This window comes from Bos indicus, chromosome 7, assembly GCF_029378745.1.
Source record: "Bos indicus isolate NIAB-ARS_2022 breed Sahiwal x Tharparkar chromosome 7, NIAB-ARS_B.indTharparkar_mat_pri_1.0, whole genome shotgun sequence".
In the NCBI taxonomy this organism is placed as follows: Eukaryota; Metazoa; Chordata; class Mammalia; order Artiodactyla; family Bovidae; genus Bos; species Bos indicus.
Genome location: NC_091766.1, coordinates 19030649 through 19043707, shown reverse-complemented (window position 1 = coordinate 19043707; position 13059 = coordinate 19030649).

Genomic DNA, 13059 nt, shown 5'->3' with positions numbered 1-13059 from the left:
AGTGACAGCATGCCTTTTCTCCAGGGAGCAGAATTTTAACCCCGAGGGAGACACTCTAAGGTATTCACAGATCCATGGGGATTCCAGACTTAGATAAAGTGTCCTTCCTCTTAAAAAATTTGACCAAATGAAAATCAATGGAGCTGTGTGATAGAGTTTTCAGAGATTTGGGGAATGTTCTAGAACTCTGTGCCACCAACACCACGTGGCTGTTGCACACCAAGAAACTGAACATACATGTTGAAGTAACTACAAGCAACTTGTCAGATTTCTGAGTCTGAATCCCCAGGATGATTAAATCAGGTATATAAAATTATCAAAGAAAAAAAATTTCATATTTGTGGCATGCTTTCCCCCCCATCCATTCATTTTCCTACTCATTCATTCGACAGTTCTTACTGAGCTGCTGTGCTGGGCATGGGGAGCCCGAGAGCAAAAGGCAGCTCCCAGCCTTGTGATGTTCACCACCCGGTGGGGAATGGGCCATAAACAAGATAAGTGAGTGCGATGCACAATGGCTCAGGTGGTGGTAAATGCTACTAAGAAAAGCAAAGGACTGGGATTGAGAATGTGGGGGTTGCACTTTTTAATAAGGTAGACAGGGGTGGCCTTTTAGAGTGCCATTTGAGTACAGAAAGGACGGAGGAGAGGAGGGAGCCACAGAGAAATCTGGGGAGATCTCTGATGATAGAAACAGCCCATTGACCATGCCTAGTCAATTGGTGGTTGTTGTTCAGTTAGTCATGTCCGAATCTTTGCCACCCCATGGACTGCAGCACACCAAGCTTCCCTGTCCTTCACTATCTCCCAGAGTTGGCTCAAACTCGTGTCCATTGAGTCAGTGATGCCATCCAACAATCTCATCCTCTGTGGCCCCCTCCTCCTCTTGCCTTCAATCTTTCCCAGAGTCAGGATCTTTTCCAATGAGCCAGCTCTTCGCATCAGGTGGCCGAAATATTGGAGTTTCAGCTTCAGCATCAGTCCTTCCAATGAGTACTTGGGGTTGATTTCTTTTAGGATTAACTGGTTTGATCTTCTTACTGTCCAGTGGACTCTCAAGAGTCTTCTCCAGTACCACAGTTCGAAAACATCAATTCTTCAGCGCTCAGCCAGCCTTCTTTACGGTCCAACTCTGACATCTGTAGTGAATACTGGAAAAACCATAGCTTTGACTAGACGGACCTTTGAATTGGAGATGCAGTTAAAACCTGATGGAGGGACTTCCCTGGTAGTCCAGTGGCTACAACTTTGTGCTCCCAAAGCAGGGGGCCTGGGTTTGATCCCTGGTCAGCGAACTAGATCCTACATGCCACAACTAAGACCCAGCACAGCCAAATAAGTTAATTAAATATTTTTAAAAATGATTTGACTGAGGCAAAATGAGGAGAGGGAGAGAGCTAGAGGAGAATGGGTCTGGAATGGGCAGAGCTCAGAGACGTGACGTGATTTGTCCAAGGTCACACAGCTGGGAAGTCACCAGGAGATATGTGTGACTGATAGCCTTTAGCTATCAGTGGCCTTCAGTGCTGGGATGTGGCCAAAATACCTCTGGTCAAGGGGATGTAACTCAATTCTGATTTGGAAAATAAGGTCTCGATGATTTTGTCCCACATCTTCAACCCTGGCATGGGGATCGTCTCCACCTCCAGTCTCTTGTGAGCACAGCCAAGAGGGCACGCTGGGTGGGGGAGGGGAAGGAAAGGTGGCCGAACCATGGGCTCTTAGCACCACTGCCTCTTCCTCCTGGAAGCCTTCCTGCCTGCCTCCCCAGGCTCGTCCAGGCTAAGGTTACCACATAAAACACAGAATGGCCAATTAAATTTGAATTTCAGGTCAACAAAAATATACCTTTTGGGGGTTTAAGTGTATTATGTGAAGTACTGGATCTATTTATACTAAAAAATTATTCAGTGTTGGTCTAAAATTCAAATCGAGCAGGGCATCCTATTTATTTTATTGTTTGACTGAACCTGACAACCCAGACCCAAACTCATGTCCATTTCTCTGCTCCAGCCTTGTGGTCCTGAAAACTCTGTCACTTCCCAGCCTTGGGTGGGGGGGCTCCCTTGAGGACAGCACCTGTTCCCAGGAGCCCTAGGGTGGCAGGTAAGAAATTGCTGCTGTTTTCTGAGCGATTTTGTTACATTATTCAGCGGCCTGATTTTGACTGTTCCCATTTTCTGGATGAGGAAACTGAAGATTCGAGAGGTGTTGTAATCAGCCCTGGGACACACAGCCACAAATGGATGGCTGCTGGGTTTGTATCTAAGGTCTTTGTTTCTGAGATCACTGCCTGCTTCCTCCTCCTTCTCTTTCTCCTTCTCCTCCTCTCAATTCCTTTCCAGTGGAAGGGTTTTGAAAACTCCCAGGACTTTTCCACTGAACAGGGAAAGGCAGGCCAGAATCATGCCACAAGGTGGCGCTGCTGCTCCCAGATTGGGACCGCGGTCAGTCTGCCATCTGACCCTTTCTCCAGCCATCCATTTATCAAGCATCTCCTATGATGCACCAGGCAGGTCAGATCTGATTGTGAGGACCCAGCAACTCACTGGATAGTCAATAGTTCAACAAACAATTATTAAGTGCTTGCTGTGTGCCAGGACTGCCAGGCAGCCGTGGGGACCCAGTCTCGATCTCTGTCTTCATGGCACTTATTAGTCGAGTGGGGAGACCCACATGGGGCCAGCAGGGCCCCCATTTAGACCTTGACAGGCCTGAGACCCTTGTTCTGTATCAGATGCCTCCCTTCAGGAAAAATGATCTCTTACAATTGCATTGGTATTATTTTATTCATTTTTTCTTTTGATTTTAAGAGAAATTAAAATGAAACCATTCTGTGGGTCCCTGAAAGTGCTGTGGGCCCTGGGTCTCCTGTGTCTGATGGATGACAAGTTGCCCCTGGTGACCAGGTGGATGAAATAGAGTTGGTCAGGGCTGTGATAGGGGTGCATGGGGATGGTGGGGTCCAGAGAAGCCACTGGACTTAGATGTGGGGAGTGGTCCTGGAAGCCTTCTAGGAGGAGGTGATATCTAATCTGAGGCCTGAGAGATGGAACAGGGGTCAGGCAGGTGAAGGTACTAGAGAGCTGTTCCAGGCAGAGAGAACAGAGAGGGTGAAGGTGCAGAGTGAAGCTAGAGGGTAGACCATGGCCATGGGCTGGGGAGTGTCAGGGAGGGGAGACGGAGCTAGACAGGTCAGCAACAAGGGCCAAGCTGGCAGAATCCTGAGGGCACTGGGGAGCCACAGAAGTTTCTGGAGCAGGGGCAGCAGGGGCATGCTGGAGCATTTGAAGGATTTCTTAGGTCATCCTGTGGATAGAGGAAACCTGGAAGAGGAAAATGAGCCCATCTGCTTCAGGTAAGTCTTGAAAGGTGGAAGAGGGGGCACAGGAGGATATTCCAGAAACAGTGATGATTATTCATTCCAGACGTATTTATTAAGTGCCTCTTGTGTACCCTCCTCAGGATACAGCTGTGAGCCAGACGGACCCTCCTTGCCCTCATGGAGCTGACAGCCTAAAGGGGGAGACAGAGCCCACACAACTCTCAACACTTAGTGTATTAGAACGTGGTAGGAGGTACAGAGAAAAATATAGCAGAAAAAGGAGATGGGAAATAAGGTAGACCTGGGAAGCGTTACCATGGAGGTGACAGTTGAGCTGAGACCTGGAGGAAGGCAGGCTTTTGGAGGAACTATGTGGCTTTCAGGAGGATGTGTGCTCCAGCTGGTAGTAACAGGTGTGCAAAGGCCCTGGCACAGGACTGTGTCTGGTGTGTTGGAGGAGCAGCGAGGAAGCCTCCATGACTGGAGCATAGTGAGCAACGGGGAGAGACGGAGGAGGAGAGGGCAGGGAGGGGATGGGCAGGTCATGCAGGACCTTGTGAAGCAAAGGGGAGGGCTTGGGCTTTTGCTCTAAAGAAGGTGGGAGCCATGGAAGGCTGTGGGCAGAGGAGGGATGGGACCTGACTCAGGTTGGGGCGATGGGCCCTACCTGGGGGCCTGAGAGAATAGGAGGCTTTGGGGAAACCACGGCTCCTTTGAGGAGAGAGGGACTGGGAGTTGGTAGTAGGGGTTGGTTGGAGCCCTGCTGGGGAAGGGGCTTCCTGTGTGGAGCAGAGGTTTGGGGCCTTAATTGTGGGAATAGTGGGTGCAACTTTGGATTCAGAGCAGAGGAGGGGCCCTGTTCAAATCTCTGGGGACACAAGGGTGGAAGCTTCGAGATTCAGGGAAGGGCAAATGGATATCTGAGGGGCAGGCAGGAACTCAAGGGCCTGTCTGTTGGGGGTGGTGGGAAGTTGGGAGAGACACTTCTGGAGGGTGACAGGCAAGGTTTGGAAAGTAAGGTGGACATGGACGTGTGGCTGGGAATCCAGCGGTGGGGCATACAGCGGGGTGACCCTGAGGCTGGGACCGGTAGTGGAGAAAGTCTGGGGGGACACTGGTAAGCAGTTTTGCCTGTCCTAGAACTCCTGGCCTATCATAGCATATAAACATCTAGGACCCCTGGTTAAATGTGAATTTCAGGTTACACAGTTAATATTTCTTTAGCATAAATATGTCCCAAGGATTGCAAGGGACACACCTACGCTGAGAAATAACTCATTTACCTGCGGGACCTGTACTTTTTTCTGGTAACCCTACCCGAGCCAGTACAGACCTGCCCACCTTGTCTCCCCCACCCATGGCCAGTGGGTGGACAGCCTGATCGACTGTGGTCTGATGGCGGAAGGCAAGGTTTTGTCTCCATGGTCTGCTCACTGCGGGAAGCTGGGGGTCTTTTAACATGCAGGCCCTGGCCTGTCCCCGCCCCCCCCCGCCCCGGTGGCGCCAGCTGCCCGCTGCCCCCTGCGAGGCTTGGGGGAGGGGAGATGTTTCCTGGGCCAGCCCCTCCCAGGCCAGCGCAGGGTGGGAGGGGGGGTCCACACTGGGCACCCCCCAGGCCCAGAATGCAGGGCCAGGGGTCTGGGCAGCAGGAGGACCTCTACGGGGCCTTTGTCCCCTCCAACCTGGTGGCCCATCCAGCTCCGAGCCGGACATCGGAGGCCCCCTGGCCTTTCTATGAAGTTCTGCAGCTCAGACTTCCTTGTCAGAAAGTACCGGAAGGACAGAGGCCTAGGGGCTGCTAACCAGGAACCAGATCCCTCGGGGCTGCAGCCACCTGCCCCCTACCGCCCCCACACTGAGTGGCCTTGTGTGGGGTGGCCAGGCCTGGAGGCTCTGGCCCGGCCCTGCGAGCGCCAGCTGCCAGGATGTGCCAGTCACGTTGGCGGCGAGAGAACGGGCAGTCCTTGGCTCTCTCGGCTGCCCCTTTGTTCCCGGTGGAGGTGGGGTGCTGTTGTCCTGGCAACCAGCCCCTTCCCCCTCAAACGGTCCCTTGAGGTGAAGATTGGAGGCACCTTGGGTCTGGGGGTCTGGCCAGAGAGGGTCCCTTGTCACCCAGGGTGGCAGAGAAGTCCCCTCCCCCCAGCCAGTCCTGCTTGCTCGGAGCTCTGTGTCCGGACCTTGGGGGAGGCCAGGTCACCCCCTTGGGATTGGAATGCCGGAGGTGGCAGCAGAGAGGGGGGTGGGGGGGACATTTCCAGCGAGACAGGCGCTGTGCTGGCAGCTGCTGGCCACCCCCCACCCCTGCGCCGCCTGTCATATGTCCCCTAAGTTGAAGGCTGCAGCTGGTGCGGGTGGCTTCGGTTCCGGGGGGGATGTTATTTTGGGGATGGGGGCAAAGGAGCATGATAGGTGCCCCCACCCGGGGCAGGAAGTGAGGCGGCCCCAGCTGCTTCTCCGGTTGGCACACCTGGCCCAGTAGGCCCTGGCGGCCACCGCACAGGAAGTGTTCCCAACGCCCGCCTGTGTGGTCCCCTGAATCTGAGGCCTGGTGGGGAGGTGGCCGGGAGGGAGGGTGCAGCCCACCCCCCACCCCAGGTGTGGGCCACAATTTTCCAGAAGACCCTCAGCTGGGGTCACAATGGTGGCGCCACTGCCACCGGAGTGAGCGCCTACTCAGGCTGATACTGTCTATAGATGTTAATCCCGAGACATCTGGAGGGAGAGGTGGTGGATGAATCTGAGTTCTATAGATGGGGAAACTGAGGCTCAGAAATGGAAGCAACTCTGGCGAGGTCACACAGCATAGGAACCACAGAGCTAGGAATCTCAGTAGCTTTTAGGATTTTTTTGGCCACATCGCATGGCTTGCAGGCTCTGCTCCCTGACCAGGGAATGAACCCCAGCCATGGCAGGGAAAGTTCAGAATGTTAACCACTAGGCAACCAGGCGACTCCCTAATCTTCATTTTAAAGATGAAACTGAAGCCCAGAGACCCTGTATTTTGGACTCCTGGGCTCCAGGTACCCATTTCTCTTGGCTGGTTCCTTAGCATCCTTTCAAGCTTTGCAGTAAGAGAAGCTCAAGTCCAGAGAGGAGATTAAAGTGGAGGCTCAAGCCCGCAGCCCAGTGCAGGCCCCCTTGCTCATTTTCACAAAGAAAGCCTGCAATGGCTGTGTGGACTCAGACTCTCCAGGGTCTCTGTTCCAGCTCAGCCCCTCATTGATGCCCAGGGACCCTGGCTGGGAATGTCAGCTGCCTCAGCTCTGTGCCTCTGTGAACCAGGTCCTTAACCTTCAGCTGAAACAGTAATAATAACTGCCGAGGGCAGCATGCAGAGGGGTTAGGGCATCTAATCTTGGCTACAAGCACTTGGGCAAATCACTGCTCCTCTCTGATCCTCAGTTGTCTCAACTGTAAAATGGGTTGAGGATTGTGATCCCTAACTCACAGATGATGGAGAGGATTAAATGAGGTAACAGGGAACTTAGCAGGGTGCCTGGGACACGGGAAGCACCATAGAAGGGTTGAGTACTTTTTACAAATTTTAAACTGTGGTAAAATATACATAACATAAAATTCACCATTTAAACCATGTTAAAGGGCACAGCTAAGTGGCATTAAGTATTCACACTGTTGTGCAGCCACCCCCACCATCCGTCTCCAGAATTTTCTCACTTTCCCAAACTGAAACTCTGTGCCCATGAAACCCTGACTCCCCATCCCCCAGCCTCTGACTTCCATCATCCTACTTTCTGTTCCATAATTCTGACTGCTCTAGGGACCTCCTGTGAGTGGAATCAGACAGTGTTTGTCCATCTGTGTCTGGCTTATTTCGCTGAGCGTGATATTCTCAAGGATTATCCTTTTTGTAGCAGGTGTCAAAATCTCCTTCCTTTTTAAAGCTGAATTATATTCCCATATCTGGAGAAGGCAATGGCACCCCACTCCAGTACTCTTGCCTGGGAAATCCCATGGATGGAGGAGCCTGGTAGGCTGCAGTCCATGGGGTCGCAAAGAGTAGGACACGACTGAGCGACCTCACTTTCACTTTTCACTTTCATGCATTGGAGAAGGAAATGGCAACCCACTCCAGTGTTCTTGCCTGGAGAATCCCAGGGACGGCGGAGCCTGGTGGGCTGGTGTCTATGGGGTCGCACAGAGTCGGACACGACTGAAGCGACTTAGCAGCAGCAGCAGCAGCAGCATATTCCCATATAGATGGCCCACATTTGTGTGTTTATTCATCCTTTGATGGACACTTGGGTTGCTGAACCAGGATAGTGATAAGGGAAAGGGTAATTATCTAGACGGGTTTTTGAAAGTGGATTCAACAGAATTTGCCAAGGAATTGACTGGGAAATGTGATTTTTTAAAACTATGTCCACACATTTTGGACATTGCTTTAAAAAGGTGAAACCTGGGACTCCCCTGGTGGTCCAGTGGTTAGGACCCATTTCCACTGCAGGGCACATGTGTTTGATCCCTGGTGGGAGAACAAAGATCCTGCATGCCATGTAGAGTGGCCAAAATAAAAAATAGAAAGAATAATAATGCATCAGTTTTTAAAAAAGCTAAAATAAAAGATGGAGTTTAATTCTCTTCCCTATGACTATGGGCTGAATTTAGTGACTTATTTCTAACAAAATATGGCAGAACTGATTGTGTCTGATACTTACAAGGCTTCTGAAACCAGATCATAGAAGGCACCGTAGCCTTCCCCATCACCACTCTTGCCACTTGCTGCAGGGGAAGCCAGGTGCCATGTTGTGAGGAGGCCCAAGAAGCCCACTTAGCAAGGAACTGACGCCTCCCACCAATAGTCATGGGACCAGTCATAGCCCCAGCTGAGCCTATAATCACAACTGCATTTTGCTTTGTCTGTTTGTTTTGTCCACCCGGCATGCTTGATCTTAATCCCCCCACCATGGATCAAACCTGTGCCCCTTGCAGTGGAAGTGCAATCATAACCACTGAACCACTAGAGAAGTCCACAACTGCATTTTGAAAAGCTGTCTTTCTGACTGCTGTGTGGCGAATGGACTGTAGAGGGCAGGCGTGAGAGCAGGGCCCCCTGGGAAGTGGCTACTGCATCAGTCCAGGCAACCAAGTGTGGATGGAGATGGAAAGAATTAGATGGACGGATTTAATAGTTATTCAAGAAGTAAGACAAACAGGACTTGGGAGAAGAAAATGTTAGTGATGACCCTAAGGGGGGCTCTTCACTAAAATGGAAAGCTGAGGGAGGAGTAAGTGGAGGTGGGGATGGGGGAGGATGACATGGTGAGTTTAGTTGCGGCCACACTGAGTCCCTGTTCCCAAAATGTTCAAGGGTCTCCCTTAATGTATGTACTTGTATAATAAGAATAGATTGTATGGATGTGAGAGTTGGACCATAAAGAAGGCTGAGTGCTGAAGAATTGATGCTTTTTAACTGTGATGTTGGGGCAGACTCTTGAGAGTCCCTTGGACTGCAAGGAGATCAAACCAGTCAATCCTAAAGTCAACCCTGAATATTCACTGGAAGGACTGATACTGAAGCTCCGATACTTTGGCCACTTTATGCAAAGAGCCGACTCATTAGAAAAGACCTTGATGTTGGGACAGATTGAAGGCAGGAGAAGAAAGGGACGACAGAGGATGAGATGGTTGGATGGCATCACTGACTCAATGGACATCAGTTTGAGCAAGCTCCAGGAGATGGTGAAGGACATGGAAGCCTGGCAGTGCTGCAGTCCATGGGGTTGCAAAGAGTTAGACATGACTGAACCAAGACAACAAAAAAAAGGCTCTTTATTGGGGGTGATTCAGCCTACCCAGGGACATTTGACAATGTTTGGGGAAATTTCTGTTGTCACAACTGTGGTGGGAGGGGTGCACAGGGACAGGGGAGTGGGGTACTCCTAGCATCTAGTGGGTAAAAGCTGGAGATGCTGCTTAGCATCCTACAATTCACAGGACTATCGCCTATAAAAAGATTTCATTTCATTTCAGTTCAGTTCAAAGAGTCATGTCTGACTCTTTGCAACCCCATGAACCGCATCACGCCAGACATCCCTGTCCATCACCAGCTCCTGGAGTTTACCCAAACTCATGTCCATCGAGTCGGTGATGCCATCCAACCATCTCATCCTCTGCTGTCCCCTTCTCCTCCCGCCTTCAATCTTTTCCAGCATCAGGGTCTTTTCCAATGAGTCAGCTCTTCGCATCAGGTGGCCAAAGTACTGGAGTTTCAGCTTCAACATTAGTCCTTCCAATGAACACCCAGGACTGATCTCCTTTAAAGATTTATCTGACCCCAAATTTCAATGGTACCGAATTGGAGAAATTCTTGTGTAAACAAATGGCCAGAATAAGAAAATCCCAACTTCAGCGGAGGTCGGTTATTCAGTAAAGTTTTATTTCTTTTTTTTTTTAAGTTTTATTTTTTGAATATGCAACAGTCAAGTACGGATCAAGTTCCCTGAGCAGCTCTCTTCCAAATAGCTATCCCCAAACAACTAGCAAAAGATGAAAGCCTGAACAAGCCACAGGTGGGAAGTTTTTAAAAAATCAGGATAAAAGAGACTTAAGCCACCTCCTTTTATACCCTATTGGCCAGATCAGTCACATGGTCATGCCTAAGTGCAAGGGATGCTGGGAAATGTAGTCCAGCCATGTGCCTAAGCGGAGGAAGGAAACAGATGGAAAAGGAGCCAGTTTGTGCCACAGTATTATTATTGTCCTCATTATTTCTGTTATTATTCAGACCTAGCAGCTTCCTGCGGAGAAGGTGATGGCACCCCATTCCAGTACTCTTGCTTGGAAAATCCCATGGATGGAGGAGCCTGGTGGGCTGCAGTCCGTGGGGTCGCGAAGAGTCCGACACGACTGAGCGACTTCACTTTCATGCACTGGAGAAGGAAATGGCAACCCACTCCAGTGTTCTTGCCTGGAGAATCCCAGGGATGGGGAGCCTGGTGGGCTGCCGTCTATGGGGTCGCACAGAGTCGGACACGACTGAAGCGACTTAGCAGCAGCAGCAGCAGCAGCTTCCTGAATGTATTGCTACTCTTGCATTCCTTTTCAACTCTAGTCTATCCACAGGGTCAGTGGAGTGATTTTTCAAATCTCCTCTCTCAAATCCTGGCTCTCTAGCCCCCTCTAAAGAAAAGCACTCCAATCAATTCTGCCTCAGCCAGAGGATCAAGTCAAATGCCCTCAGCCTAGTGTTCCAAAGTACAAAATACTGACCAAGCAGTAGGATATGGATGCCTGTAGAAATGAACCCTAAAAGTCATCTATGTGTCAGGACCTGGTAGAGGAAAGTTGAGAGGCACTGGAAGGCTTCCTGGAAGAGGAGAAATGGATGCTATGACTTTGAAGAAAGCAGAAGCCCCAAATCCAAAATCCAAGAAGCTGGAGGAGGATGAGATGGGTGTGGAGTCAGGAAGTCAAGAGGAGAGGATATATGAGTAAAGAGGAAATGGTCAGCTACAAGAAATGCTGGTGAGAGATTAGAGAGATATCCAGGGTGAGGGAGTGAAATAGGAAAAGTCCCTCTTTGCTACAGTTCAGGTAGCAAATACAGGAGTCTTTTAAAGTAAATTTTACTTATTTATTTTTGGTTGCATTGGGTCTTCATTGCTGTGCACAGGCTTTCTCTAGTTGGGGCAAGAGGAGGCTACTCTCTAGTTGACATTCGCTGGCTCCTCATTGTGGTGGCTTCTCCTGTTGCAGAGCACAGGCTCTAGAGCGCAGGCTCAGAAGTTCCGGCTCATGGGTTTGGTTGCCCCAAGACACGTAGAATTCCTCCCAGACCAGGGATCGAACCCATGTTCCCTACATTGGCAGGTGGATTCTCAACCACTGGACCACCAGGGAAATCCTATAGGAGTCTTCAGGATTAGAAAAATCGCCATTTTGCAACCACGAGTGTAGTAACTGATTCAAGCTGGGAGCATCCCCGGATATAAAAAACATTGGGTGAAAACTTATAAGAGGTAAGGATTATAATCTAGGATTATCTTTCACATAGAATGCTTGTCAGTTATGAAGGTAAAACGGCACCTTTCATGAGTATCACCAGAAGGAAGTGATCAAGGTTCATATCATCACCCATAAGGGATGATAGATCGACATTACATGCTGCTCGATACCTTCTCTGCAATCTCACTGCTCAAAATGCACAACCTGAATAGTTCTTTTTTGCTGTTGCTATTGCTTTGGCTGTGATGGGTCTTAGTTGCAGCACACAGGATCTTCGTTGCAGAGTACAGGATATTTATCATGGCATGAGGGCTCTTAGTTGACCCATGTGGGATCTAGTTCCCTGACCAGGGATCAAACCTGAACCCCCGGTGTTGAAAGCACAGAGTTTTAGCCACTGGACCACCAAGGAAGTCGCAGACTTTTTCATAGTAGCCCAAAGATGGAAACAAATGCCCACCAGTGGATGAATGGAGGAAAAAAAAGTGAAATACATGGGCGATGGAATATTTTTCAGCCTTTTTTAAAAAGAGGGCGATGGGGATGAAAGGAATGGGGAATTGATGGTTAATGGGGACAGACAGAGTTTTAGTTTGGGAAGGTGGCAAAGCTCTGGATGGTGGGGATGGTTCCGCAATAACATGAATGTGCTTAGTGCCACTGAACTGTACATGTGAAAATGGTGAGGGGACTTCCCTGGTGGTCCAGCAGCTAAAACTCCATGCTCCCAATTAAGGGGCCCAGGTTCCATACCTGGTCTGGGAACTAGATCCCACATGCCACAACTAAGAGCTCGAATACTGCAAATGAAGATCCCTCATGCCACAGTGAAGACTCAGCACAACCAAATAAATAAATACATTTTTAAAAAAAAGTAAAATAAAAATGGTGAAGATTGGTAAAACTACAGGATGAAATGCAAAGTCTAGTGACCCAGCACCGTGATGCTACAATTTACTGCAAAACAATCTGGGAAAGAGGAAACGAGCAAATATGGCCCAAATCAACACCTACAGGCGGAGGTGCATGATTTGTTGTATCATTCTTCCAAGCCTTTTCCATAGGAATTGGAGCTTCTCCAAGTAAAAAGCCTAAGTCCATAGAAGGAGGACCAGGAAGTGAGGTGGCCATTAGTCCAGTGACTTGGAGGTCACTGAGACCTGATTGGTGAGCTATTGGAGTTGGAGAAGACCATGGAAGGGAAATAAATCCTAAAACTCATAACTGACATCCAGCCAGCACTTGCTGTGTTCTAGAAGTTCTCCTAAAGGAGCGCATGTACTGGTCCTTTTAATCTTCTCCAAACTCTAGGGGTGAACACTATTGTTCCTCCCATTTTACAGATGGGGAAACTGAGGCCGAGAGAAGTCCCTTGTCCCAAATAGAATGAAGTAAGCATAGTGTGGGCTTCCCAGTTGGCACTAGTGGTAAGTAACCTGACTGCCAGTGCAAGAGACATGAGATATGGATTCGATCCTTGGGTTGGGAAGATCCCCTGGAGCAGGGAATGGCAACCGACTCCAATATTCTTGCCTGGAGAATCCACATGGACAGCGGAGACTGGTGGGCTACAGTCCACGGGGTTGCAAAAAATTGGACCCAACTGAAGTGACTTAGCACACAGACATGCAAGGATAATACAGTGAGATGGGAAAGAATCTGAGCCCCTGTCCCCCAATTCACTGGCACCCTCCTCCAGTCTGATGAAACCCCAGCTGTGAAGGGCACTCACCAGCTATCTTATGATCCATCTCTGGCATTCTTAAAAC